We start from the raw sequence: 12983 nt of genomic DNA, 5'->3' as shown, positions 1-12983 counted from the left end.
ATCCCATATTTAGCGAAAACTTCCATTACTGCATACAATACTAGAATGTCAGGACAAATGATCATGCTTTTCAGAACATTTTCTCAATTATTATTATCATTACCATTATTGACTTCATAGCCCACCTGATGGTGGCTGGCATTTTCTAAGTATCAAGTCTTTCTCAAAGACCAATAACTAGAGATATTTGTGTAAAATATGTGCAGTTCTGAATAAAGTTGCTTCTTGCGGTTCATATGTGATTATTTCATTTGCACCCAAGATTGCAAGGTGTGCAGGTGTTTTTCCAAGTTCAGGGATATGGCTCCTAAAGCACCCATTACTATTGACACAGTCTTTGCTTTTCTTTGCAAAAGTCGTTCTACTTCAACCTAAAGTTTTATATTTGATTGCTGCATTATTATTATTACTATTTTCATACCAGTTTTCAGCAACAAAAAAGTTCACCAGGCAGTTTACACAGCAAAGGAATTTTTTAAAAAAGTTCTCTGTTCCCTCAATCTAAAAAGAAGTATGAGAGAGACACCCTCAACAGCCAAGGGTTGAAAGAGACACCAGGATTTTGTGATGGCCCCTGGCCTAATGCCTTTAAAGGGGCTATAGGTATCTTGTTGTCATGAGTGCTCCCTGAGGCACTGTAAGCCATTGTAAGATATAGGAAGCTCAGCTAGATGGGTCCTTGGTCTGATCCAGCAGGGCTCTTCTTACATTCTTAAGGCTGCAGTTCTCAAACTCTCCCAGAGCTTGGGAGCCACAGTAAGTTGCTGCGGGGGAGGGGGGAATGCAGCGAAGCAATTAGAGCAATGTTTCTCAAACTGTGGGTCTGGACCCACCAGGTGGGTTGACAGCCAATTTCAGGTGGGTCCCCATTCATTTCAATATTTTATTTTTAATATATTAGACTTGATGCTACCATGGTATGTGATTGCATTTGGGGAAATGTTCCAGACTTATACTTTTAACAAGCTACTATGTATGATCTTTTAACAATGATAGTAAATGGGACTTACTCCTGGGTAAGTGTGGGTTGGATTGCAGCCTAGAATTGTTAATTTTCCTGCTTGATGATGTCACTTCTGGTCATGACATCACTTCCGGTGGGTCCTGACAGATTCTCATTCTAAAAAGTGGGTCCCGGTGCTAAATGTGTGCGAACCACTGGATTAGCGGATTGTGCTGCTGCAGGGGCACAAGGGGCTTTATTTCACTTACTTGGACACAGCTGCAGCCTCCTGGGAGTGCACTAAATAAAAGAAAGTCACCACTTAGAAGGTGTGTTTGCCCAATTAGCAGAAATCCTTTAGATCTTCATAACTTGTAATTGGTTCTAGAGCTGCATCATTTTTAATGTTTAGTTCACTAATAGTGCAAGTCTATGCATGTCTACTTAGAAGTAGGTCCCACTGTGCCCCATGGGACTTACTCCCAGGAAAGTGCATATAGAATCGCAGCCCATCTCTGTTTTCCCCTTGGCTGGTTCACAAGTGCAAACAGATGGGTGTTTGTCCACATGATCCTGAATGCACATAGAGAGAAAGAAGGGGACATCCAAACACTAGACTCAAGCTGCCTCTTATCTGCATAGTCTACTTCTGCCTGACTTGATACCAAGCATTGGTAACTACCAAAGAACTAGGAAGTATTTTTCCATTCACAAAATTTGGTACTCTTTGTGCAACTTTACTGCAATATCATCTGTGCAAAGGTCACTGAAACTGCAAAGGTACCAAAATAGGAAGAAGATAAAAAGGTTCACTTGAGATTTCAGGATTTATTGAATGGGGAGGTAAATATTGGGAGAGATTAAGGAAGCTTATTGAGAGGCTCTCAGGTCGGTGTTGACTCAGTGGAAAAATGAGTCCCAATATTCACTAAAATCAATACATGGGGCTAAACAACAGGAACACAATAGAGACAGGAGGAGGTACTATAGAGACGGAGAGAGAACCACAGGGGGGTCTGAGGCACAATCTTCAGAGGAACAGAGCTGAAGGAAATAGGACTGCAATGCTGGTCCACAGCTCAGGTTAGGTGTACCAGTTAAAAAACCTTTGGATCCATTCAACAAGTGCTCCCATAAATAATTAGGCAGCAATATGATTTTTAAACACAACCTGCTGGTTGCAGAAACTGTGAGTGTGGTGAGTATGAAGCACTGCTCCCAGAAACAAGGACTGACCCAAAGCCTGGGGGCTGCTTGGCTTCTTAGCTGCAGAAAATCAGGATGAAATGAGCAAGAGTGTGCCTAGGGGATTAAAGTTGAGGGGGTAGGCTGATGGAGAAAGATCTATGGGGGGGGGGTCCTCATCCAGCAAGCAGTGCTCTGGCAACTGAGATGGGGAGTTTGCCTGCCAAATTACTGCAGCATGGGGCAACAAACTTCATTTGAAAAGGAGATCCTTATGGGTTGGGAGAGAAGGATTTGGAAGCCATTCGTTCCCCTCCCTCCATTTACTGCCTCCATGTAACTAGGATTTGATATGGAGAAGTACACATTTGTTTGCCTTTTTCCAGTTTCTGGGTTTTGTTTTTATTTATTTTTTGACTCAGAGATTAACCTTTATGATGCAGGACTTCCTCCCTAAGATGAAAGCAAAAGTAGCAAACTTCATCTTAGAAGAGGCACTTTTCCTGCCTCACACAAGAAGAAATGCTTCTTCAAGAGCTAAATTAAGTGAGATATTAACCTCAGTCTGCCTCTTTAAGATATGGGGCAGCAGTGGGGATGGGGAGGAGGGTGAACTGGGAACAGGAAGGGGGTGAGTTTAGCAACAGTTGTCAAAGGGAACAAATGTTCCCTTACCTAGGAGAGACCTTCAGGACTGCAGGATGTAGCGTGCACTTCAGCAGAGCGCCCGCATCGGTGAGAGGGGAAAGGGATAGGCTTGGATCCTTACCCTACATGTGCCTGATCTCGTCTGATCTTGGAAGCTAAGCAGGGTCAGGCCTGGTTAGTACTTGGATGGGAGACCGCTTGGGAATACCGGGTGCTGTAGGCTTATACCATAGTCTTTCGAGACTGAAGGTTGCCAACCATTATTTGGATCATGTATCATCAACTTGCCTACATGCTAGACAGAAAAGATAGAAGGGCATTGTGGACCAAAGGTCTGGGTTCCCAAAGGTGAAGGTCACCTAGCTATATCTGCTGAGGCAGCATTGATGAAATCATGGTACTAGAGTGCCCAGATACCGCCAACTCCTCATCCAAAGTAAGGAGAAAAGCAGAAAAGGGTTTGGAAGGCAAATGCAGGTGGACCAGGCAGGATCCTTAGCTTGTTCCAGGAGGGCAAGGCAAGGGAGCTGAGGCTGCTTCCGCAGCAGAGAAAGGGGTCCTTGAGAGGCAGCTCAGCAGATACTAGAGACAGTTTGCAGTAGTTCTCTAGGAGAGGAGTGGTGAGAAGGGAGAAATATGGAAAGGAAGAAGGTGGACTGTTACCCATCCTAGATGCCAGCTGGCATGGCAGTTCTTGGGTAGTGGAGGGAATGAGGGTGCTTTATGCAGCAGCACTAGTTTGTTTATAAGCAAAAGCGATGAAGCTAGTGGAAGATAAGACATGAGGGGGTTTGTTATCCTGGATTTTTATACCTTAAGTTCCCATGGGGAAGCATAAAGGTTATTGTGGGGTGAATTCATCACAATCCTTTTCTTTCTAGATTACCCTTGATGCTCCATTCTCAGGATGGGTACCTCTATTGTTTTGCACCCTACCAAGGATACAGCAAAAAACTTCTTGATTTTCTGGAGGCCCCTGCCTCAATTAGCATACAATGTTGAATTTGGTCATGGAACCTATGGTTAGAGGCACTTCTTTTGTGCTGTTAACTCCATGTCAGGAAGCTCCAATGTGGCTCATTTACTGGCTCAAATCTGCTATATCAGATAGGAGTGGCCCATTGTGGAATTTTCCAACAGAAAGAAAGGACAGCAAGGCTTCTCTTGCTGCCAGTGGGGGGGGGGGGATGATTGCTTTGATCAACCAAAGTTAGACCTGAAAAAGGAGGCAAACTTTGATTGATCAAAGCAATCAAAACTTTCTGAGGGAACATTATAAAACTGACCTGGGTCATGCTCTTCTGGCATGCACCCAGCTCCACATGCATGTGCAAAAACATGTCAGGCAACAGACACATGATTTCCCCATAATCTTTCATGTGCACATTCTGGAACATGTAAGTACACCATTGTACTTTGCATTCCCAAAGCGAACAAGACATGTCTATAGACAGACAGTTATGATACATTTAGCATATACAATGCTAGACAAACAATTAGGACTCTGTTAGATGTTTAAGGACTCAACTAACCTGATGTCAGAAACATTAAGTTTGATTAGAATTGTGTCCACCTTCTTGATCATCAACTCACAGATTCCTGTCTTCTTGTACCGTTTTGTCAAGCTTGCATTCCAAAATAATGCACATGTCACATCAAAGTGAACATTGTCAACTTACGTTGCATTATGCTATATGACATGCTGTGATCTTATGTAACTGAATACAGCACATTCTGTCATTTTGCATGACAAGATTAAAGAGGGGGGAAATCTTAAAATAGATCATAGCACATTAATATTTCTACCTTCTAAGACTGCAATCATGCATTTGGTGGCAGAAACACACATAGCCAAAATGACTGAGCATGAAATTCTTCTGGGTCAGTTTTATACTTTTAAAAAATTACCTTGCTTCTTGATAAATTCCAAGCAGCTACAAATTAAACATTTATGTATATTTTTAATTGCATCATAAATATTTATTACTGTATTCTGTATAGTATTATTAAATTGATTGTTTAATTAACACTTCATAATTTAGATCCCCTCCACAGAGGGCTAGAAACAGTGCAGAAGTTACTTAGCTTTTGTGTGCAGTTAAATTCCATTTTTGATTGTATGACAGCACAATCCTACATCTACTGTATTCACTGAGCTTTACTCCCAGATAAGTGTGCACAGAACTACAGCCTAAGGATCCAATCCTATCCAACTTTCCAGTACCAATGCAGCCCCAAGGTAAGGGAATGAACGTTCTCTTACCTTAAGTAATTGGCATTACTACTGCCAATGGGAGAAATGCTACTTCTGTGTAACTCAAATGGTGAACTTTTGATTTGGCACAAATTAATTTTAAGCTGCACGTTCTCTCTGAAGAACTTATAGACTTACTTAGACTTAGATCCTCCCACACTGTTCAGAGCATTGGGCAGTAAGCGCTCTCTATAGTACTCAATCAATTGCAGCAGCCTCTGCTTTATCCCATGACAGGTTGATGGACATTAGGTCTTCAGTGAAGGTCTTCCATGTGATCTTTGGACATCCTGGTACTGAATACATTGAGTTTCACATCCTGTTTCTGTAGCGGTAGGTATTTTTATGGGGTGGGGTTGCTAGCCCCATGCCCAACCCTTCTCTTTTAACTGGGTTTGGGACCAGCGATGATGGCAAACCACCAAGGGCAGACTTGAAGAACTTATAACTCAGTTAAAAAAAAACAATATTTAAAGTAGCTGCTACCATAAAATATCAGGGGTCCTGACTCCTTAGGGTTAATATTAAGTCACTCCACTGACACCCTTCTATAATATGAGCACTCCTCTGGCTTTAACATCAGTCAGAAATGCATCAGTCAGAGGTCCTCCCAGACAAGATGGGAAGATACTTTTGGTTCATGCCAGCAACATTAGGTCATGTCCACTGGTGTCCTGAGGCCCTCCTGCAGCAGATTTCATTATCCACAGAAATTAGTATCTGTCAGGGGTCCTGGAATGGATCCCCTGCAGATACCAAGGGCCTACTATATATTTCTGTCTGTCGGGTTGTTGTATAAAGCATGGCAGCAGGGTCAGTTTGAGAGACATGTCATCACCCTGGTATAAGAGCTGCTGTCAGTCAGCTGAGGGCAAGGAGCTCTAAATGAGAAGAGACTTGTTTGGCAATTGAGCTTAATTCTGTTAAGTAGCTATTTCACCATGCCTGGTTTAGGGCTTTCACTCTGATTGATATAGAACCTTCTAAAACAGAAGTCATGGCATGGTTCCCTTTTCTTACTCTGAGAGAGGCAGCTATAAATCCATCAGTATTTAATTGCTGTAGTTTTTATGCCAGCACCTTCCTTGCCCCTGTCTTCACCGTCACATCTTCCTTTTCTTTATACTCTGCCAAAGATTTACTTTTCCCAATAATTAAATTAAATTAGATAAATTAAAGCCTAACTGAAGCTAATTTTGCATAATATCCCAAACCATTTGTGTAAAACTTCTAAAAAAAAATAAAAAATTCTCTAAGCTATTTCTCTAGGCAGTAGGTTAGCTAATTATCTACCTCTCCAAGCAGCCTTTGAGCTCTCACAGATCATGTTTCAGGGAGGGAGGGATGAAGAGTGGAATTTCATTCCATTGCAAATGAATGTCCATTACATTCCTAATATATCATAAACATACAGCTTTTTCCCCCACTGGGAATAAACAATTCTTCCTCACTGGGATATATTTGATCACCTAACATAATAAGCAGATTACCCATTATCATTATTCTATGAATATCATCATCTTGGCAATTTATTCCTGAAACTTTTGGGAGATGCAAATTTGGTCAAAAGTTTAGAACGGTGGAGTTTTAAAGTGAACCCAGTCTGCCAGTGGCCTACAGATATAGGCTATTATTTGGGCCCACACCATTTCCCCAGCACATTTATTCCCCACAACATACCCCAAATTCTACCCTATTTAAATCCTATGCACATTTACCTGGCAGTCAAGCTCAGTGAATATAGTTGACCTTACTTCCAAGTAGATGGGTAAAAGATTGCACTGTTGTTTAATTACTGCTATTGTAATCCAATGTGTGCCATCCAATGGATTGTGAACCATACTTCCATACTCAGAAACTTGTCCCACAGATTTCTCCCTAGTCAGAGTGCAAAGGATTGTGGATATTTAATCCTATGTCAAGGATCTACACATACATGCTTGTCTAATATTTATCAATATTATTACTTACCCTTATGCATTAAGTTCAGTTGACCCAAAATAGTTTGCCCATAAACATTTGGTGAATTTCATGATAAAACTGTCCCATTCAGATTCAAAACTCAAAATATTTCACTAGTAGCAATGGCTAAGGGTAGCAAACAGCATCGCATTATTGATAATGATAGGATAGATACTTTCCTGATACATAATAGATTACTATGTGTTGTCCAAATCTCTTTAAATAGCAGCTTGAATATTCATCTGAAGGCCAAACTACTTGTTTCGTTAAGCTTGTTATTAGGGCCAACATGCTTATTTTATTCTGTGTAAAAACTAGCCATGCGGGAGGCAATCTGGATCTGGACCATGACATAGAGGTAGGAGGGTTTTGTTTCCATCATGGTCCAAATCCATATGATAGCAGCTCCAATGGCTGCTATTTGCATCAAGTGAGAAACTTCCATGAAGTTTGGCACCAATGGGAGCTTCTGTCTCTGGGTTGAGACAGAACTGCTGGGGGTATCGGTGGTCCTGATCCAGACTGAGAAGACTGAAGCAAGGGAAAAGGGTTAAAGCCCCATGATTTATGATTTTTTATGATTGCAACCCAACCCCAAACCCCAAACCCCTTCGTGCTGCAACATAGTGAAAGAAAAAAAATGGCAGCCCCAATAATGGCTGCTAAAAAATGGCAGTGGGCCCTCAGTATCCTTAGGACCCCCTGTAGATACCAAATTCCATGGATAATGAAATCTGTAGCTGTGGGCCCCAGAAGTCCTCCAGACACAACTGGAAGTCACTGGGGTGAACAGGAAGTGATTTCTGGTTGCGTCCAGGAGGTTCTCTGAGGTAATCAGACTTCAGAAATCTGAGGTTCTCAGATTTCTCAGGTTCTCATGCGGAGCCCACAGATAAGGAGAGCCATTGTAATTCAGATATGCAGATCCAACCATCACATTAAAATTGTATCACCAATGCCGTGTATCCAGTAAGTTCAACTCTCCTTCCAGAAGTGAGGCTTTCAGCTGAGGCTTTTTTTCTATGGCAAAGAGTGGTGGTAGGAAGTGATTTGGTTTGGAACCATGATGGAGGCAAAGTGCTAAAGCCCCTCTGCCCCCACCGCATTTTTGATCTGTTCTTCCTCCTCCCTGTGTGCTCCTTCCTCCTCCCCATATTTCTAAGAAAGGGAGGAACCCAGTCAAACACATTCATTCTACACAATGTGTAGTTCGACCCTATAATGAGTGAATAACGGAAGCAAATTCTTTGAGGAAAAACTGAAGTATTGGGGGCTAATTTAGAAAAAAAGACAATTAAAGGAGGACATATATGGGTTTATATGATTATACATGGAGTGGAGGAACCAGATAGAGCTCTCTCTCTCTCTCTCTCTCTCTCTCTCTCTCTCTCTCTCTCCCCACAGTAAAATTAGAGATCATACATGACATCGACTGGCAGTTGATTTTGGGCAGGCAAAACAAAACAGCATACAATTAATTTGCAGAATACTACCACCTTGACTGCCACTAGCTTATGGCCCGGTTCAATCCTGGACTGGCTTACATCTTGCAGATCTGCCAATGCAGCATCAGCTGCATCCTGCAGGCCGGCTGAGAACCACTTACCTTCTCTGCCACTCCATGATGCCCATAGGCCTACTCGATCTACATCAGCAATTTTGCTAGCATATGTCTGTCAAGGCAAAAGGGCATGTCAGGCTGGCGACAGGCGCATGGGATCCTGCAGGCACCACTGCCGCCAAGATCCACCCCTGCCCCAGCCTGATTCATTCCGATCTGCCCCCACCAGCAGCAGCATCACGCCAGCGGACAGACAGTGTGGCGCTAATGCATGGCCTCACAGCCTTTGCGTCAGCAGCTGCACTGCACAAGACTGTCAGAGAGGCAGCTGTGATGGCCACCGCATGGTATGGTGGCAGACCTCAGAATCCACCAGCATATCAGGCAGATACAATTGGACCGTTAGATTCTTTAAAAAGAGGTTAGACAAATTTGAGGAAGAGAGAGGTCTACAACAGCTGTACGATGCAATGGCTACATGGAATCTCCACAGGATGGAGGAAGTCATTGAACAGGATGTCATTGAATGTGACTTGACTGGGAGCAAAAGTGGCAAAGGTACAGCTTCATCCTCCAGATACCACCAGGAAGGACACAAGCAGGCAACATTCCCCTCAAGCTTAGGCTTCTTGGAGGTATATAGCTGTGGCCATTAGGATGCTGGATTAGATGGGCCACATGTGTGGTCCAGGACTCCCTGGAGGGAGAGAGGCACAGTTCCCTTCAATCAAGATTATGCTAATGGCTCCTTGAGTGGCTCCTTGATGATAATGATAATGGCTCCTTGAACATAAAGCTGCAACCTCCAGACTGCCCCAGACAGCACCCTGCAGGACACAGCTTGCACTCCACTGGCACAGTTGCATCAGTGGCACAGGTTGACAGCCCAATCCTAATTGGGCTGCCTACAACGTGATACAGTGGTGCTGAAATGGCCCCCACTGTATCCAGCATGGGCAGAAAGGTAGCCACCGTTCTCCTCAAGTAAGGGAATATTTGTTCCTTACCTTGGTCAATTCCCAGCAGCCTCCATGGGTCTTCTCAGAGCCATGCCAGATAAATTGCTGGCACAGAACAGAGTTGCCCCATGTAAGGATTTCAGGGCCAAGGTGGGGGTTTGGATGCGGCAAAGGCCCACTTCTCAATTTTTGCCCCCTCGCAGCCCAGAAACACCCTCCCCCTCACCAACCTTCCCTGCCTTGAAACACCCCAGCCCCATCCCATTCAGTCCTCCCCCTTCATCCCCACTGCCTGGTGTTGTACTGACCCTAGTCCATGGGCGCTGCTCCAACACTGGCAGAGGCCTGCCAGTACAGGCCTCTCCACCAGCTGCACTGGCCTCCACACATTTGCAATGTGCTTTATGGTATGTTTGTGACAATGTGCATGCCCTTCCCACCAGCAGGAGCCAACTCAGGATTGGGCTATTAGGACTGGACTGTTAGTTCCTTTGTTATTTTCCTCTTGCATATCAGTGCTGTATGTGTGTTGGCTACCTTGCTTGCCTTTCTCCCCTTTCTCCCCCAGCTCTCCTCTCCCATCCTGCTTTGGCCCCAGTCCTCCCTAGGTAACCCTCCTTATTTCCCGTGGCCCTTTCTTGCCTCCTCGCCTGTGCAATCATGTACCATCTTTCCCTTTTAAGGATTTCCTTTCTTTCTTTCCTCTTTATTTTTATTTTCAGTTCCCCTTGCCTGCATTTGTGTTATGATCCCCATAATAAGGTTCTCATTGTTGCACCTTCATCCTCACCTTCCTCTTCACTGAACCATTGAGCTGTGCCATTGGCCACTTGCACACAGTCCCAGCAAATGTAATAGATGTTCCCTTTGTGTGCTTGTTATGAGTGTTGTACAAAAAAACACCAGGTAACATCCAGGTTTGTCACTATGTAACTTATGAAACTGTTCTGGAAAAAAATCTGTTGTGACAGAATGTAGCAGAAGCATTAAATGAGACTTTTTCTTTTCTTTTCCTAAATCACAAAGTTCCACTACCAGTTTATCTTTCTCTTTTAGCAAGGGCTTAAAGGTTAAACTATCCATAAGGTATATTTTGCCACATTGGAATCAGAGAAAATATTTTAATTTCCCTTGAGGACATGTTACAATGTCTCTAGTAAATCACAGCCTTGCCTGACTATATCTGTGGGTGTATCATCTGATACATGGATGACTTAGACGAATAGTCAAAGACCTCCAAGGGTGCGGGTAGCAAGCCAAGTTATCATCCCCAAAGCTGATGTTCAGAACAAGTAATCGCACCTAAAGTACAGAGCTTATAAAGGTAATTACTTTTAAATCCAGCCACATAATCATGTTTTTACCTGGAACACATAAGCTGAATTTAGCTGCTACTTCTTTTTTTTTTTCATTCCGATGGAAACCACATCATTTCCGAAAAGATACCTTCGATGCTAAGGGATGAATTACTCAAACTTACAGTCCAATCCTAAACTGCATGGCGCATGGCCTCCACTGTATCCAGCACAAGAAGCTGGAGGCCTACTCTGGGTAAGCCCCAATGGGGCTACTTGGATCTTAGGATTGTGCAATCAGTGAATAACTGCTTTTTTCCATCTGGGGGTTTACTGTTTTTACTGTATTTCTCACATTGGCAAGCGAAGAGTTCTGTTTTTATATATGGATGCCAATCAGTATTCACTGGTATCACTTCATCCATATTCTTGGTGCTTTATGAGAGTCAGGAAGATAAAACAGGAAGGGAAGCAAGTGGGATGCCCAGAAAGAATGAGGAAGAACATGAAATTATTCCACGTACAATATTTTAGGCTTAGTTACAGTGTCGTTACAGTTTAGTACAGGAACCAGAAGTTTAACTAATGTCTTCATGAAATAATAGATTTGGGGGGGGGGGGGACTTAAGACCAAATCCCTTTCGGCCCAGAGCACGCCACTGATGAAGCATGGGAGGACAGGGGAATGGACACAACCAGATGGGCTCTGAAAGGTATGTAAAAACTTTTTTACTTACCTCCCTGCAGGCTGCCTGGCTTCCAATAGATATCATTGAACCTACACATTGATTTAGCTGGTTTAAGTCCAAAGAGCCTTAGGGGGCATAACAGGCCAGGGAAAGGTGGATAGGATCTTGGCATGTGCCACTACTCCGAGATCTTTCCCATCCCACGCTGTCCTTCCCCCAGTTTGGTTCACTCCCCACCCCGAACCAACTCAGTAGGCAATTTACCTGCTCTGAAAAGGCATCTGGGTGCTACTGGTGTGCACTCAAAGCCTCCAGCCATTTGCACTTGTGGTTCCTAAGCACCGTGGCGGTGCAGCTTTCATGCTGCTGGAATGCAGCTTCCACTGATGCATTGCAAGATCCATTCTTGTAAGCCCATGATATTATTATTATTATTATTATTATTATTATTATTATTATTATTATTATTATTATTATTATTATTATTATTAACAGTATTTATATACCGCTTTTCAACTAAAAGTTCACAAAGTGGTTTACAGAGAAAAATCAAATAACTAAATGGCTCCCTGTCCCAAAAGGGCTCACAATCTAAAAAGATACAAATGAATACCAGCAGACAGCCACTAGAACAGACAGTGCTGGGGTGAGGTGGGCCAGTTACTCTCCCCCTGCTAAAAAAAGGAGCACCCACTTGAAAAAGTGCCTCTTACCCAATTAGCAGGGGTAATATGATATGATTGGGATCTTTACAGCGCAGTCTCATATAAGTCAAGATTACACCATTCCTATCCCCCATCAGCCTACGTAATGCAGTGCTGCCAATGAAACCCATACTGCATCCTATGGTTGGTTGGGGTGACCCAGCAGCATGGGAGAGGTAATTAAAAATATTCTTTCTTACATTTCTGTAAGCTGCCTGGCTGCCAATGTGTCATCTGAGACCTATGCCAACTCTTTACCTAGCATTAGTCTAAAGAGTTTCAGGAGGTGTGTTGGGCAGGGAAAAGAGGTATAGGATTTTGATGTGCATAACTACTGCTGAGTGACAGCAACTGTTACCCTGCACATGCCCAATCTCATCTGATCTTGGAAGCTAAGCAGGGTCAGGCCTGGTTAGTACTTGGATGGGAGACCACCTGGGAATACTGGGTGCTGTAGGCTTATACCATAGTCTTTCGAGACTGAAGGTTGCCAACCAACTACTGCTGAGATCCACCTCCCTCCTGCCTTCAAACCATCCCCTGCCCACACCACTCCCCATCCTGATCTTGCGCTGAACTGTCCACGACTCACCTTACCTGCTCTGGTGCAGCCGTTGGCTGCTGTTGGCATGCACATGGAGACTCCAGCCATTTGCATCAGCAGTCTCACAGCACACAACAGTGGCACTCGTTTTGTGACAGCATGCCAGGATTTACAGTACGGCAGATCTGCTGCCGTAAACCCAAAATTGGATTGGGGTGTATGCCTATTCAGAAATAAAT

General features: G+C 43.5%; 2 pseudogenes; both read left to right on the top strand.

The window, feature by feature from the left end:
• Nucleotides 1-2883: 2883 nt before the first annotated feature.
• Nucleotides 2884-2999, top strand: LOC136654517 (5S ribosomal RNA; annotated as a pseudogene).
• A 9544-nt stretch (nucleotides 3000-12543) lies between these two features.
• On the top strand, nucleotides 12544-12660 carry LOC136654759 (5S ribosomal RNA; annotated as a pseudogene).
• The last annotated feature ends 323 nt before the right edge of the window (nucleotides 12661-12983 follow it).

The sequence above is a fragment of the Tiliqua scincoides genome, chromosome 5, assembly GCF_035046505.1.
Source record: "Tiliqua scincoides isolate rTilSci1 chromosome 5, rTilSci1.hap2, whole genome shotgun sequence".
NCBI classification, from domain to species: Eukaryota; Metazoa; Chordata; class Lepidosauria; order Squamata; family Scincidae; genus Tiliqua; species Tiliqua scincoides.
The sequence above is the reverse complement of the archived record's forward strand: the minus strand, read 5'-3'. Positions and strand labels throughout refer to the sequence as shown.